The sequence below is a fragment of the Papaver somniferum genome, chromosome 6 (assembly GCF_003573695.1).
Source record: "Papaver somniferum cultivar HN1 chromosome 6, ASM357369v1, whole genome shotgun sequence".
Lineage (NCBI taxonomy): Eukaryota > Viridiplantae > Streptophyta > Magnoliopsida > Ranunculales > Papaveraceae > Papaver > Papaver somniferum.
In genome coordinates this window covers 178,578,440-178,594,470 of record NC_039363.1, presented here as the reverse complement: position 1 = coordinate 178,594,470, position 16,031 = coordinate 178,578,440, and positions in this window count along the sequence as shown.

Genomic DNA, 16,031 nt, shown 5'->3' with positions numbered 1-16,031 from the left:
AAATTGCTCTGACGAAAAATGGTCTGTGAATAACGGATATATAACGTCCTCTGAGAATGTTTCAATGATTGAAATGAGAGTTTAGATTACATAACCATTGATAGGATATAAGCATTGTGTGGAAAAACATACATGTACAAGTCCTTATTCCTTGAACCAAAGTTTGCGAACTTTGTTGATCAAGAGAAACGGAATGTGGCGTGAGTCAAGTCCGCGAACTGGCGAAAGTTCTCGACCAGAGAATTTCTGCTGAATTTTGCGAATTCCTTCCGTGAGCTTAAGTCCGCGAACCCAGTCCACGAACTTGATCAGGTTATATCTAAAACCTGTTGTTCTTGAACTCACGTTTATATAAACTAAGGAATGCTTTTGCAAACAATGGCTATAAAGTTCATGAACCGATTCGAGTGAATCAAACCGTTTTTCCTTCGATTGTGTCTTGTGTAGTTACATAAAATCTAAGCAATTGAACAACTCTCTAACTACTTCATTTGAGTCATTTGGACTAGTTATTGTGAAGAAGAATATGGTTGATATGAAAGTGATCATATGGCTAACCATTTGGTTAACTATTGTTGAACCAACAAATGTTAGTGTTTGGGAACGGTTCGTAAACCCAAAATTGGAAATTTCATTTGTGTGTAACAAGCTAAGTTTTCGATCCAACGGGTGAGAAATATTACCTTGAATCTAATCAGGTTTTCATCTAACGGTGAATATTGAATGCTTTGTTACCAAGCTAACATTGATTGCAAACCCTGATTTGAAAACTATATAAGGGAGAACTCTAGCAACTGGGAAACCTAATCCCCACACCTTATGTGTGATACTAGTTGCATAGCTAGAGTCGATTCTCCTTTAACCTTTGGTTTATTCTTCTAAAACCAAGTTAACGACTTAAAGACTTCATTGGGATTGTAAAGCCAGACCGATACTACTTTTCTTGTAGTTGTGTGATCTGATCTTGTTGTTTCTATCGTTTTGAGTACAATTGTAATAATTTGCTTGAGATTTATATCTCCGATAGGCAAGATAGAAAAGTAATCACAAACACTTCGTCTCGTCGTTTGTGATTCCACAATATCTTTTTTCGCTGCCTCGATTAGGATTATTGTGAGATGATCAATAATACTAGGCTGTCCTTCGAGAATATAAGTCTGGTTTATTGATTGGTTCCTGTTCACCTTGATTTATCAAAAGACGAAACAAAACTCGTAGGTATATTCGTGGGAGACGAAGTTATCTATTACCGTAGACTTTTCTGTGTGATACAGATTTATTTATTAAAGTCTTCGACTTTGGGTCGTAGCAACTCTTAGTTATGGGTGAGATCATCTAAGGGAATAAAGTACGTAGCATCCTGCTGGTATCAGAGGCGTAGGAGCATAATTGTACCTTGGATCAGTGTGAGATTGATTTGGGTTCAACTACAGTCCAGACCGAAGTTAATTTGGAGTAGGCTAGTGTTTGTAGCGGCTTAATACAGTGTGTGTTCAATCTGAACTAGGTCCCAGGGTTTTTCTGCATTTGCGGTTTCCTCGTTAACAAAATTCTGGTGTCTGTGTTATTTCTTTTCCGCATTATATTTTGTTATATAATTGAAATATCACAGGTTGTGCGTTGTTCAATCAATTAGAATATTCGACCTTTTGGTTGTTGATTTAAATTGATTGACACTTGGCAACTGGTCTTTGGTACCATCCAAGTTATCTCTCTAGTATTTGTTAAAGACTCGCAGATTTCTATTTGCTTGAGTATATATCAAATCGAGAGATTGAGATATAAACTCTTTGATATACTTTTATCTACATTTAGTCTGACTGTCCAGTTGATTCTCTAGAAAGTATATTGGAGTTTTTCCATACAGATTGATAAGCGAAATATTGGGTGTGGTTGTTGTACCCCCGCTTTTTCACCTTCCAAGGTTGGGAAGGTACGCTGACGGGATTAGTTCAGGTGCTTCTCATGAGGGGCAGGGAACGTCGGAGATCCAGGCTTGGATGTATTCTGGAGTCGAGGACGACTCCAATTTAAGGGGGTGGTATTGTAATACCTCGATATTCGGTAGTGGTTGGCCGAATGGAATATAAGTAATGGTTTCTCCTTTCCTAATGATGGACACATTTATGTGTCTAATTTGTCCTCAATGTTCCGTATTATTAGTACTCGATTTCGTACTTATTATGGTATTTTGTGTGTTTGTAGGTATTTTTTGGAAATAAATATTGTTGGAAAACTCGGCTCGAAAAGTTGCTCGGAGCACCCACGGAGGACATTTGCTATACGGACCCCAGAATTGGCTAAGGGGAACCCGCGACTATGTGTAGCCCAAATGTGTCATTAGCACCCACCTGATATTTCCACCCCCGGATATTGGATAAGGGGAACCCTTCTTCATCATTTCAAATTCGATTTTTGGCGGGAAAATGGAGTAGTGAACTGGCAGAATTAGGGTTCACCATTTGGACGTGATATCTTGAGATTCAATGGCTGATTTTTGTCGGATGGGCTCGATTCAGCTAGACAGGGTTGGTATGGGCTTTGGAATCAGTTAAAAGTGGCTGGATAATCCATTGGGAGCAAGACAGAGGAGTTGATATTCACGGGATATTTGGTCGGATTCTGCATGATGAGTTGGCCGGATTTGTTACCTGTTTTGGATTGCTACCACCCTGTTATTACCAAACAGGAATGGTAAGTTAGTTGGATTCGAATAAATAGTGAATTCCAGCACACAACCAACCACGAGAGTATCTCAGATATTCTTATTCTGTCCCGAGTCAGATGTCTATGTTTGGTAATTCGCGCGTGGATAGAAACAATTTTACTTATGCTAGAACGTGAAACCAATTCCCTGAGAGAGTGTCGACATCAGCAGAAGCGTGAAGAGAAGAAAAAGGAAGGAAATCTCGACAATTCCTGTGAGAGTAAAGGGAAAATATTCTTCATGTTTACTCGATTAATTACAAAGATATGGAGGGGTTATTGGGTATAAAAGAGGTGCTGGGATATCTTAGAAGGAGGACGGAGTGTTAGGGGTAGATACATAGCTATTAAGAGACGCGCAGAGGAAGAACTGCAGCAGCAGGAAGGAGTTGCAGAAGACGCGCAGAGGGTGTTGTTCTGAAGAACACGAAGAACAGACTAACAAAAGCCGTCGTTTATGGACAGTGAAAGCAGCAGAACATTTGTAACGGGCTTTGTTCAGAATTGTAACGCTTATCTTCGTTAGCAACACTTCTTTAGGTATTATTTGTAACAATGAGTTCTGCACGCTCATATAGCGTTGCGAATCTCTATTTTATCTTATTTCTTCAATAAAAACACCATTTGAGCTATGAATTATCTTTTTGAGTGTGTTTTCACAATGCGGAGCTAAATCCCATCACTGGGACGACGGAGGAAGCTGGATTTCACCATTGGGGTAACTTAATTAATTGTTTATTTACTATTTGCATTGATTTTTAATGAATTATGATTTCTATTAACTACTTGTGACTTTGTTTGATGGAGCATGCTTAGTTCTAGGTAATTTTGATGCGCCATGCTTATGACCTATGTGTAATATTTTATGAAATCTACTTTGGCAAATAATAGAGTTGATGTTCCTTTGTTTTGAGCTATAAATGTCTAGAATTAATTTTTGAACCCCATGAACATGAAAAACAGTGGAATCCTGAGTCCCAGACTCTCTTCATCCTGTCCCCATATTTGTATATATTTTCCTTATTTTATTTATTAATTCTTAAAACAAATTCTCAACAAGTCTGAGTGAACGACAACCTTTCTTACTACAACATCATTGAAATTAACCATCACCTAACACTGAGGCATTTTCAGCACAATTGGCTCCAGAGTTGGCAGAAAATTCTGCAGTTAAGCGTGCTCGGTCGAGAATAATCCAGGGATGGGTGATGGCATCTAAAAAGTTTATATGTTCTTTCTTTTGGTCATGAAATGTCTCTATGGAAATTTCATTAGGATCCCACTAGTTTTCGTACCTTTGCAAACTTTATTGACAAAAAGGGGGAGAATTAATGTGTAGTTCACATTACAAATACATATGGTTTTCGGATCATTATGTAAAGGGGAGTGGTTTCCATGTGAGATGGAGTATTGACTAAGGGGGAGAGATACATATCACTATAGTATTGTTGTCGAAGTTGTGATACAATTGAACTTTGATGTTTTGTAATAATACTATGACACTGTATAACAATGATTGAGAATTATTGTTTTCTCATTGTTATGACTACAGATTTTCAACAACGATGATACTAAACTTACAACCTTTGGGATCATTGAAGTACTTGGAAGTGACGAAGATTTCGAGTAATGTAGAAGAGCCAAGAAGATCAGGCATGTGGAAGAGAAGCTACAAAAATTTATTTATCTATTTTTGTATTCCATATGTATTGATAGTTTTTTCATTAAAATTGACAAAGGGATAGATTGTTAGAGCACTGCTCGGTCAAACTCGCATGCCTTGCTATCTCAAGCATGTTTGTCAATGTTAGTGATCAAAACTATAAGTCTTGATTTCTAGTCTACTATTAGCTAAGTCTCGGACTAGGATAGAAAGTGTAGTTCTCTGCTCAAGACTCCATGGCGATCATCATACAAAGACGAAGAACTACTCAAAAGTCTATCTAATTTATCTCATATCTTGAGACAAAAGTCGTTTTGCTATATAGACTTTGATAATACGCATTTGCTATTTCGAGCGAGTTTATCTCGCTTATCTATTTCTCGAAATATGTGTTGGTAATCTTTCGCTTTGGCCAAGTTCATCTTTACTAGTGACGAAAGTCATATTAAGTTTCAATCACTTGAAAATGGCTTTGATGAAAAATGGTTTGTGAACAACAACTATATAACGTCCTCTAAGAATGTTTCAAAGATTCAAATGAGAGTTTAGATTATATAACCATGGTTGGACACCAAAAACCATAATGAAATGTTTTTCTATATCCAAAATTCTCAATTAAACTAACCACAAGTAAACCCATGATTAATTTAATCGGAATGCTCAATCAAATTAAACGCAAAAGTGATCAATTTAATTGACATGCTCGACATAAGAGAACTTATGGAGCTACGACTATGTTAACCATAAAAGAATGATCAACTCAATCGTTTTATGCTCAACACAAGAAAACCTTATGGAGCATTGCAGTATACACATAAAATATGGATCAGGGAAAGATCAATACTGCGGCATATACAAAGATTCATTCTATTTTCATCACTATTTGCATAACGATATATAACAGACATAATCTTTGTTAACAAAAGATTTTAACCTATCTTCCATCAAAATTTGACATAATAGGCTTAACTTTTGTTTGTCAAAAGTTCATCGATCTTGTATCAATACTTGCATATCGTCATATAAAAGAGATAATTTTTGACATCGTATGGGACGATAATAGTTCACGGACGCAAACACACATATTGCATCAAACACCTTCATTTTGTCGATTGAAATTCTGCCAGTTGATGAACCAATTTTCCCGCCAAAAAGTTTATTTGAATTTGAGAAGAAGGTGCCCCTTATCCAGAGTGCTGGGGTGCGAATAGTAATTTGGGTGGAAATAGTAATTTTGGGGTGGAAATGGTAATTTTTCTGGGTTCCTCCGGGATATTTCTGGGACGTTTCCGGTGCATTTCTGGGTGCCTCCGGTACATTTCTCCGGGGGTGTAAAACACTGCTTTTTGAGCCCATTTCGCCGCAATGGCTTATTTCTCTAAAAATACCTACAAAGACATAAAATAACACAATAAATATAAAATCGAGCACTAACAATGCATACAATTGAGACATATTAGACACAAAAATGTGTCTATCACATAACACATTGCAATATATAAAATCATAAAGATTAATACTGCAAAAATCATCTTCCAAACCAAACTTTAGAATTTAAGCAAATAAATAAAAACATGAAGATGAAAAAGTTGGACATAGCTATGTGTACTTACAATAATGGCTATTCCAAACCCTAGTTATCCTTCTTAAACAAAAAAAAGAATAAAAATTCTTTTAATAAGTTTCCTAGATATCATAGAGCTTTCTCAGAGCATCTACTGAGAATTCCTTCTCATTATTGAAGAAACTATTGATTATGGGACCATTCAATTCCTCTAGATTTTCAGAAATGTCAGTTAAGTCACTAAGTTCTCTTTTTAGTCCACACAAGGTGTTCTTGGTTAGAGACAACATTTGTTCATAGTGAGTTATCTTTTCCAAAGAGGAAACGATTTGAGATTTTAAATAATTTCTCTTGTTGATGAAATCTTTCACCATGCCTCTAAAATTATTATCATAATGACAAACAGATAAGAGACAGTTATATGAAGAACCTTCCCCATTAGTTGTCGAATTTGCTTTCTTTATCCTTGAGGAAGAGATTCCTTCACACAGATACACATTAGCTGCTTCAACTGCATCTCTTTTTGTGATCCCTCTAGTAAAAGGAGCCATGAGACTGTATAATATGAACAGGAATGAGAAAGGAAATATATAAACGGATTTTATGAACACGAAACACTAGAAATACATTGAATGAGTCTTTCAAGATTTGTTTTCCGTCTTCCATCTTCTTAGGAGAATATTTTCTTAACAAATATAAGAAAAAAAAAAGATTTACAAAACACAAAGACTTGAGCCATTTTAGTCCAATCCTCATTTTTCCCAAGCTAAAAACGAGGATGCGGACGTCACCAATATCAGTTGGTGACTGAGTGAGCAATATGCTCAAACCTCTTATTTTTTTCGTAGCTTATCACTGTTTGTTGTGTAAAAATATTTCTTACCTTGTCTAGATCTGGATTTCTTTAAAAGATCTTGGTTTTCTAGACCCAGATTCATTTTCTGCATGTTCTCTTGAAGTTTGGTGATTCTCTTATTGCTCCTTCGAATCTCCAGCAAGAGTCCTGATCATGCTTCGAATGTCCACAAAAAGAACAAGTCAATGAGGACTTTTCGTCTCTATGTGATTTTTCCAGTTTAACACGACAATCAACAATCGTTGTTCCTTGATTAGTTGGAATGGACAACTTTGAGCTTTGAGTTTTGCTTTTGAGCCCTAAACCATTAGTGTTTCCAAAGGATCTCTGACCAAATAACATTGCTGCAATTTTGTTAGAGCTTGCAGATAACATTTGCAGGTCATATTTGAGAGTGTTAATCTCTTCTTCCTTTAGAGACATGGTTTTGACGAACTTATCATTAAGACGCTCTATATCAATATTTTTCGCCAAGAGTAATGATTCAACTCTCTTCAAGGAGGCCTTTAAGTGAAGGTTCTCTTGAAGAATCTCTTTATTCAAGAGATCAAGAAACTCTGTGTCATTCTCAAATTCTGAATCATAAGTTGAAGAGAAGAGAGAATCTGTAGTACCAGCAGTAAGTCCCTTGCACCTGTTAGACTCATCTGAGACATCCAGAGTGATTGTGTTTTCCAATGAATCGTCTGAAGCATTAACAGAAGATGGATATTCATCACATCTATTCTTCCTCTTTGTCAAATCCTTGATATTTTTGATTATCAGTGATTCCTCAAGATTAACTTGATTGGAGCAACATTCATCAGCCCAAGACAAGTGAGAGGATACACCTGTTTTGGTTACAACATTGAGTGTGAACGTTCTGCCTGTGTCAAGATCAAGAATTTTTAACTTTCCTATCAGAGTATCTCTGGAAAGTGTATCAAGGTTATTTCACTCAACGATGGCATGCTTCTTAGAATCGTATATAGATGACAGCGATCTAAGAATTTTCATCACAATGTCCTTTACGGGAATAGTCTTACCCAATGCAAAGGATGGATTAACAATTTCAGACACTCTGTGATTAAACTCATCAGATGAATCTTCATCTGCCATATGAAGGTTTTCCCAATCGGAATTAAGGTTTTGAAGCCTAGTTTCCTTTTCACTGGTATTTCCTTCAAATACGGTTTCTAAAATATCCCACGCATATTTAGACCTAGTGCAATTTGACACATGGTGTTGAAGATATGGGGTAATTACATGTATGATGCCATTCAAACCGTCGGAGTTTTGCTTCGCAACAAGTATCTCAACAGCATCGTATTCGCCAATATTTTTTGGAACATTAACGTTACCTATTGCAACAACGGAAGCATCATATCCATTAACAACATATACCCATGATTGAAAATCACGCGCTTGAAGAAAAGCTCGCATAGCACTTTTCCACCATAAGTAATTAGAGCCATCGAAGACTAGTGGTACATTAATAGAGATAACACCTATGTCCATAGAGTCAGATCGCTACAAACACAGACTTTTGAGGTCTTGAACGTGTTTGCCTGCTCTGATACCAATTGAAAAAGCGGGGGTCTAACAACCACAACCAATATTTCAATTAGAAATCTATATGGACTAACTCTAATATACTTTTAAGAGAATCAACTAGACAATCATACTCAATATTAATAAAAAGTATATCAAGGAGTTAATATCTCTATCTCTCGATTTGATCTATACTCAAGCAAATAGAAATATGTGAGTGTTTATCAAATACAAGAGAGATATAAACTTGGATGGTACCAAAGACCAATATCCAAGGATCAATCAATTTCCAATCAACAACCAAAGGTTGGATTTCACAATTGATCGATACAACGCACAACCTGTGATATTTCAATTATATAAAAAAATATAATGCGGAATAGAAATAACACAAACACCAGAAATTTTGTTAACGAGGAAACCGCAAATGCAGAAAAACCCCGGGACCTAGTCCAGATTGAATACCACACCATATTAAACCGCTACAGACACTATCCTACTACAAAATATCTTCGGTCTAGATTGTAGTTGAAACCTAATCAATATCACACTGATTCAAGGTACAATTGCGCTCCTTACGTCTTTTATCCCAGCAAGATACTATGCACTTGATTCCCTTAGCTGATCTCGCCCACAACCAAGAGTTGCTACGACCAAAAGTTGAAGACTTTAATAAACAAATATGTATCACACAGAAAAGTCTACGATAATAGATAAATCTGTCTCCCACAGATAAACCTACAAGTTTTGTTCCGTCTTTTGATAGAAATCAAGGTGAACAGGAACCAATTGATAACCTAGACTTATATTCCCGAAGAACAACCTAGAATTATCAATCACCTCACAATAATCCAAATTGTATGGTAGCGAAACTAGATATTGCGGAATCACGAACGATGAGACGAAGATGTTTGTGATTCCTTTTTATCTTGCCCTATCCAAGATATAATCTCAAGCCAATCTTACAATTGAACTCGTATGATAGAAAATGGCAAGATCAGATCGCTCAACTACAAGGGAAGTAGTTTCGTCTAGCGTCACAATCCCACTGAAGTATTTAAGTCGTTAGCCGACAGGGTTTCGAGAAGAAACCTACGGTTAAAGGAGAATCGACTCTAGCAAACCAACTAGTATCACACAGGAGGTGTGGGGATTAGTTTTTCCAGTTGCTAAACGTCTCCCTTATATAGTTTTCAATTCAGGGTTTGCAATCCAAGTTACCTTGGTAACAAAGCATTCAATATTCACCGTTAGATGAAAAACCTGATTTATCCAAGCTAATATCTTTCAACCGTTAGATCGAAACTTAGCTTGTCACACACACAAATGAAATGTATTCATTTAGGTTTGAGTAACCGTACCTAAACGTGGACACTTAGTTGGTTCACAAATAGTTAACCAATGGTTAGCCATATGAGCACTTTCATATTAACCGTATTCATCTTTCTCATAACTAGTTCAAATGACTCATAAGAACTTGTTCAAGAGTTGTTCAATTGCTTAGATCTTTATACATAGACACAATTGAAACAAAATCGGTTTGATTCACTTGAAGCGATTCATGAAAAATATAGCCACTGTTTGCAAAGATTGCATTCCTTATTGATTTATTGTTTAAGTTCATAAAACTACCGATTTGAGAAATATAACCAGCTTAGGTACGCGTACGGGTACCTGTACCATAGCTACCGGACTTGAGTTTGAAAACTCAGCAGAAATTTTCGGTCTGAAAACTTCCGTGGGTACGCGTACGGGTACACATACCTAGGTGACTGGTTTTCAGTTTGCAAACTTCACAAACTACAGCAGAAATTTTCGGTATGAAAACTTCCGCCAGCACACGTACGGGTATGCATACCTAACCTGTCTCCTTCACCAATACCGCATGCACACATATGCACGCACTTGGTTTCCGGCACATGGATTTATACATTAATGTGCGAACACACTATATATGCTTATATCCATAGTTGGTTACGTAATCTCAACTCTACATTTCAATCATTGAAACGTTCTTCTATAATGTTATAATAGTCGTTAGACATAAAGAATCGACTATCGTCATCAAAGCTATTTTCAAGATTGAAACGTCATCATGACTTTCGTCACGGGTAAAGATGAAAATGGTTAAAGCAAAAGCTTACCAACATATATTTCGAGAAAAAGATAGACGAGTAAACTCGGCTCGAAATAGCAAATGTGTATGTATGAAAACTATCATACTTATACGACTTTTGTCTCAAGAGTAAGAGATAGAGTAGATAGACTTTTGAGTGACAAATGAGTTGAAGTCTCCACATACCTTTTCCTCGGATGAAGTTTCACTTGTTCCTTGAGTAGTTCTTCGTCTTCGTAAGATAATCGCCAAGGAGTTTGGAGCTCAACTATACCTAACTATCCTAGACCGAGACTTAATCATAAGTAAACTATAAATCAAGACATATAGTTTTGATCACTAATATTGACAAACATGCTTGAGATAACAACGCATGCGAGTTCGACCGAGCAATGCTCTAACAATATCCTAACAAAATCTATAGTAAGTAACTCCTTGCATTTCAATCCTGGGATGAAAATTTGGTCTTCCAATGAAAATTTGTCTTTCTCCCTTTTTAGCTGCAGTGTCTGCAGAAAAATTAATCTCCCTGAGATTGTGTTGAAATATGACAGAGGATAAATTTCTGACTGCCTTCTGCCATCTCACTCTAATAAACCATGAAACTTGATTTCTGGCAAAATTATCTAGTACTGACTTGGAATCAGAACACAAAATGATATTCTGCAACTTACATTCTACAGCCAATTCCACTGCACACACTATTGCATAATTCTCTGCCACATAATTAGTTGTAATGCCTAATCCACCTATTAGAGCTCCAACCACCTGACAAACATTATCTCTCACAACAATTCCAAAACCAGCAGTACCAGGGTTGCCAAAGGAAGACCCATCACAACAAAATATTGTATAACCAATTGGAGGAGGAAACGAAAAACATTCTTTAATACATTGAAACTTAGCAGTTCTGAAACCCAGAGCAAAGAAAGATATTACCTTGTGATCATAAGATTGATTCCAAATATTGCTCTTCCTTCTTAAGCCACCTTCAAACACAAGTTTTTTTATCCTGACTTTAAAATGATGCTCATTTGGCTTGATATTATCAAAAAATTTCTTGTTCTGTTGAAACCAAAGTTCTTTAATAACTGAGCATGCAGCTGTGATCCAAGTCTCTTTTACCAATGGACTTTTATGTTTTGCATTGTTCCAGATATCTTCAAAAGATTTAGGCATTCTGAATTCAAAAACTTCACATAACCAACACCAAATTTTTGTACTGAAGGAGCAGTCCCAAAGAATGTGGCTCATACTATCCAGATTGTTCTCACATATGCAACATCTAGAAGCTAACTCATATCCATTTTTGACCATAGTAGGATCATCAATATAAATGCCTTGTATCACTTTCCAGACATTACTTGCTGTGTTTGGATGTAGATAGGTGTTCCATAGATACTTAGATCATTTAAAAAATTGGTTCTTTATGTCTTAATAATGAGACTGCAGAAGAAGTAGTGAAATTACCTTGCATATCTCCAGTCCAAATAAGAGTATCATGCCCTCCACCAATGTCAAGTAAGCTCATTGAAGTAAGCAGCTGCTGCAGTTCTGAAGGAATACACCATTTACCATCAATGATTAGTTCTCAAACTTTCATGGTTAAGTTGCTTTTTGCATAATCACAAGCTCCAATTTCCTCAATCAAAGGAGTAATTCCAATCCAGTTATCAAACCAGACATTTATATTCTTAACATCACCTATGCTCCGTTTGATATTTTCTTTTAAAGAACTCCAAGCCCACCTCAATCCTAGCCATACAGAAGATAACTTCCAATTTTCATTTCATTGACCATTCTTATTTATATATTTAGATTTTATAAACATAGCCTGTGTCGCCCTATTATTCCTTGGTGCAGTTCATCATTAGAGTTGATAATTCTACACATCATCTTCATGAGCAAGGCTTTGTTAATTACCTCCAATCTTTGAATGCCTAAGCCTCCCTCACTGTAAGGAGTACATACTTTTTTCCAAAATAAGATAGTATAATTTCTGACATTTCCATCTCCAGACCATAGGAAGTTTCTTATGAGTTTTTCACAAACTTTTATGATAGATGCAGGCCATTTATAGACTGCCATATTATAAATTGGAATGATGCTCAAAACTGATTTTATAAGAATTACTTTATCTTGGAAAGAAAGTAGCTTACCCTTCCAAGCCGCTAGCTTGTTTTTGAATCATCTGTACCATTGGACACACAGTTGAGATCCTGACTTTGTTAGGAGCTAGTATGACACCAAGATATTTGTCAGGGAAGTGACTTTATTGCATTTGCATAAGCTCCTTTATTTGATTCTTCCTCACAGCTGAAGTGCCATCAATGAACAACTTACTTTTAGCTTTATTAATTATCTTCCCAGATACCTTTTGATACTCATCCAGCAAAGACATTAAATTCTCTACACTCTTCTTGGAACCATTGCATAAGATAAAGACATCATCAGCAAAAAACAAGTGTGTTGGATGAACACCTTTTCTTATGACCATTGGAGCTATCCTGCCTTCCTCTACCATTTTGTAATACATCTACTCAAAACATCTTCCATTATGACAAACAGAGTTGGAGATAAAGGGTCACCTTATCTCAGACCTCTGCTCACTGAGAAAAAACCATGTGGTACACCATTAATCATTACTGAAATTTTTGCTAATTCAAACAAGATTTGTAACCAGTGACACCAAGATTTGGAGAAGCCATACTTGCATAAAACTTGAAATAAGAAGTTCCAATTAACTGAATCATATGCTTGGGAGATGTCAAGTTTTAATGCTACATTTCCTCCTCTTCTCTTTTTCCTCATTTCATTCACCAATTCAGATGCTAAGATGATTTTCTCTTGTATACTTCTGCCCTTAATATAAGCCACCTGTTGAGGACTTATAAGTTTTGTCATCAGAGAACTCATTCTTGTATTGATTATTTTGGTGATTATCTTGAAATTGACATTACTAAGACCAGTTGGTCTGAAATGATTAGGAGATTTAGCACCTTCAATTTTAGGAAGTAGAACAAGGAAATTTGAGTTGAGTCCCTTTGGTATGAATCTTCATTTCCAGCAAAATTGAATGGCATGAAGAAAATCATCTTGAATTATATCCCAACAAGCTCTATAAAAGCAACTAGAAAAACCATCTGGACCTGGAGAGCTTTCAGGATCCATACTAAAAACAGCTTCTTTTATTTCATCTGCATTTGGAATTGCATTAAGCATTTGTTGATCTTGTTCAGTAATAACCTCTAGGATAACATTAAGAAGAGAATCAACATCTTCAGCTTCAATTGAAATTTATGCTAAAAATGATTTACTAAAGTTTCAGCAATCTTTTCTTGATCTGAGATTATGTCACCATTACTGTCTTCCAGCTCACTAATGAAATTCCTTGATTGCCTAATCTTCAAATTAGTATGAAAAAAGCTAGTATTAGCTGACCCCTCCTTAACCCATTTTGTTATAGTTTTTTGTTGTAACATAGTTTTGAGTTGTACCTCTCTAGAATTATAAGTATTTTCATCCACAACCAAATTATTTAACAGATCAGTGTCAGCAGGATTGGTGTCAGATAACTCCATTGCTCTCATAACTTCTTCTTCAGCTTCTTTAATTTTGACATTTACATTTCCAAACACAATCCAATTCCAGTCTTTCAAAATATGTTTTAACTTTTTCAAATTTTGAAGTAAGACAAAAGAAGGATCACCTGCAACATGTTCATTCCAGCATTTATAAACCAATTCCAGGAATCCAGGATGGGTTAACCACATTTTATGAAATTTAAAAGGAACTTTTGAAGGCTTGGGAATGTTTGCACTTCCACCTAACAAGGGTGCATTATCAGAGGCAATTCTCACCCCAACTTTATAACCCCAATATGAATATTTTTGAAACCACAGATGCTTATATTACTCAAAATTCTCTTATTGCCATGTTGAAAGTTAGACCAGGAAAATTGAAGACCAGATTTTGGAGCCTGTATTAATTCACAATTATCAAGACAAGTGTTAAATTCTTGCATAACTCTTCTATTAGCAGCTATGCCACCAACCTTTTCTTCAGAAGAAACTATAGAGTTGAAATCTCCTATAGCAAGCCAAGGTTGATTTAACTCACTAATTTGCTCAATCTCACTCCATAAAAATCTTCTCTGGACTACACCCACATGAGCATGAATTCCAGATACAAGAACACCTCCAATGCTAACAGTAATCATCTGACTTGACATTGAGATCACAGTTGGTTCTGGCAATGTTTTATTCCAAAAAAGCCATATGTTACCTTTTTTATTAGAAACTGAATTGTGAATAACTTTATTTTGCATACCAGGAAGATTCAATTTATTGCAGAAGGAAGCACTACAAACAACTTTAGGTTCAGCTACAAAAACTAATGAAGGATTAAATTCATTGATTAGAGACCACAATTTATTTTGAGACCTATATCTTCTAAGGCCCCTAAGATTCCAAAATAGAACTTTCATTGTAAAGATTGGAGTCCCTTTGTACCTCCCTTGCTTTGATTCTTTCTAAAATTATACTTGACTGGAACTTGTTGAGAATTTACCTTAGGTACTGCATTTTTTGATACATTAGAAGAAGTAGTTGCATTAGTTGCTGCAGGTTTCTGAATTACTTTGGACCAAGTAGTAGTTGGAACCCTTTCTTCTGATACTGATCCATTCTTACCATTGATATATTTGATTACACTCTTTTCCAAGGTATTGTCTTCTACTATTTGTAGCACTTTTGTAGGACTTAGAATTTCCATATCTTCATGAATATTAATAGTATTATCCTCAGCATTCTCTACAGGAAGAGAGCCGAACATCCAGAAGTAATTTCAATATTATTATTTGCTGGTTGAAAGAATTTTGGTGACTGTAGAATTTGAGTGGGAGGCGGACATATATCAAATTTTTCACCTGTGGTAGTTCTCTTACTTACAAAATGAGACTTGGGTGAGGTATACTTTGTGGAGTTAATGATTTTTCTTCTTCGTGTACTTGTCTAGAATCATATTTGTCTTCACTCTTCATTGAAGTAGAACCAAAAAGAGGAGATTTAATGTTATTTTCTTCTTGTGCTACCTTCTTAAATCTACATTCAGACTGAAGATGACCTACAATCTTGCAATGATGACAGAATTTGGGCAGATTAGTAAGTAACACATTCTGCATAAAGCCTCCAAGTTTTGTTTTGATCCAAAGTTTATGTGGTACCTTCTTTGCAAAATCAATATTGATTAAAACTCTTTCATATAAACCACTTTAAAATTTAAGGTAGCTTCATCCACTTTAACAGGAGTACCCAAAGCTTCACAAATTGTGAAAAGTGTTTGTTCATCCCAGTACTCCAAGATCAGTCCAGGAAGATGAATCCAAATGTTGGCATAAGAAGTGCGATGATATTCTGGGAGAAGATTAGGTATCCAGTTTCGAATCCATAAATCTTGATAACGAACTTCCCATTTTCCTGCTTTAATATAGCTCTGATCCTTCTCATTATCAAGCTTTATTGTGTAGAATCCTTTTCCTAATGGAATATTTTGCACTGACCAACTAATTTCCACTGACTTTTTTATATCTAAAACT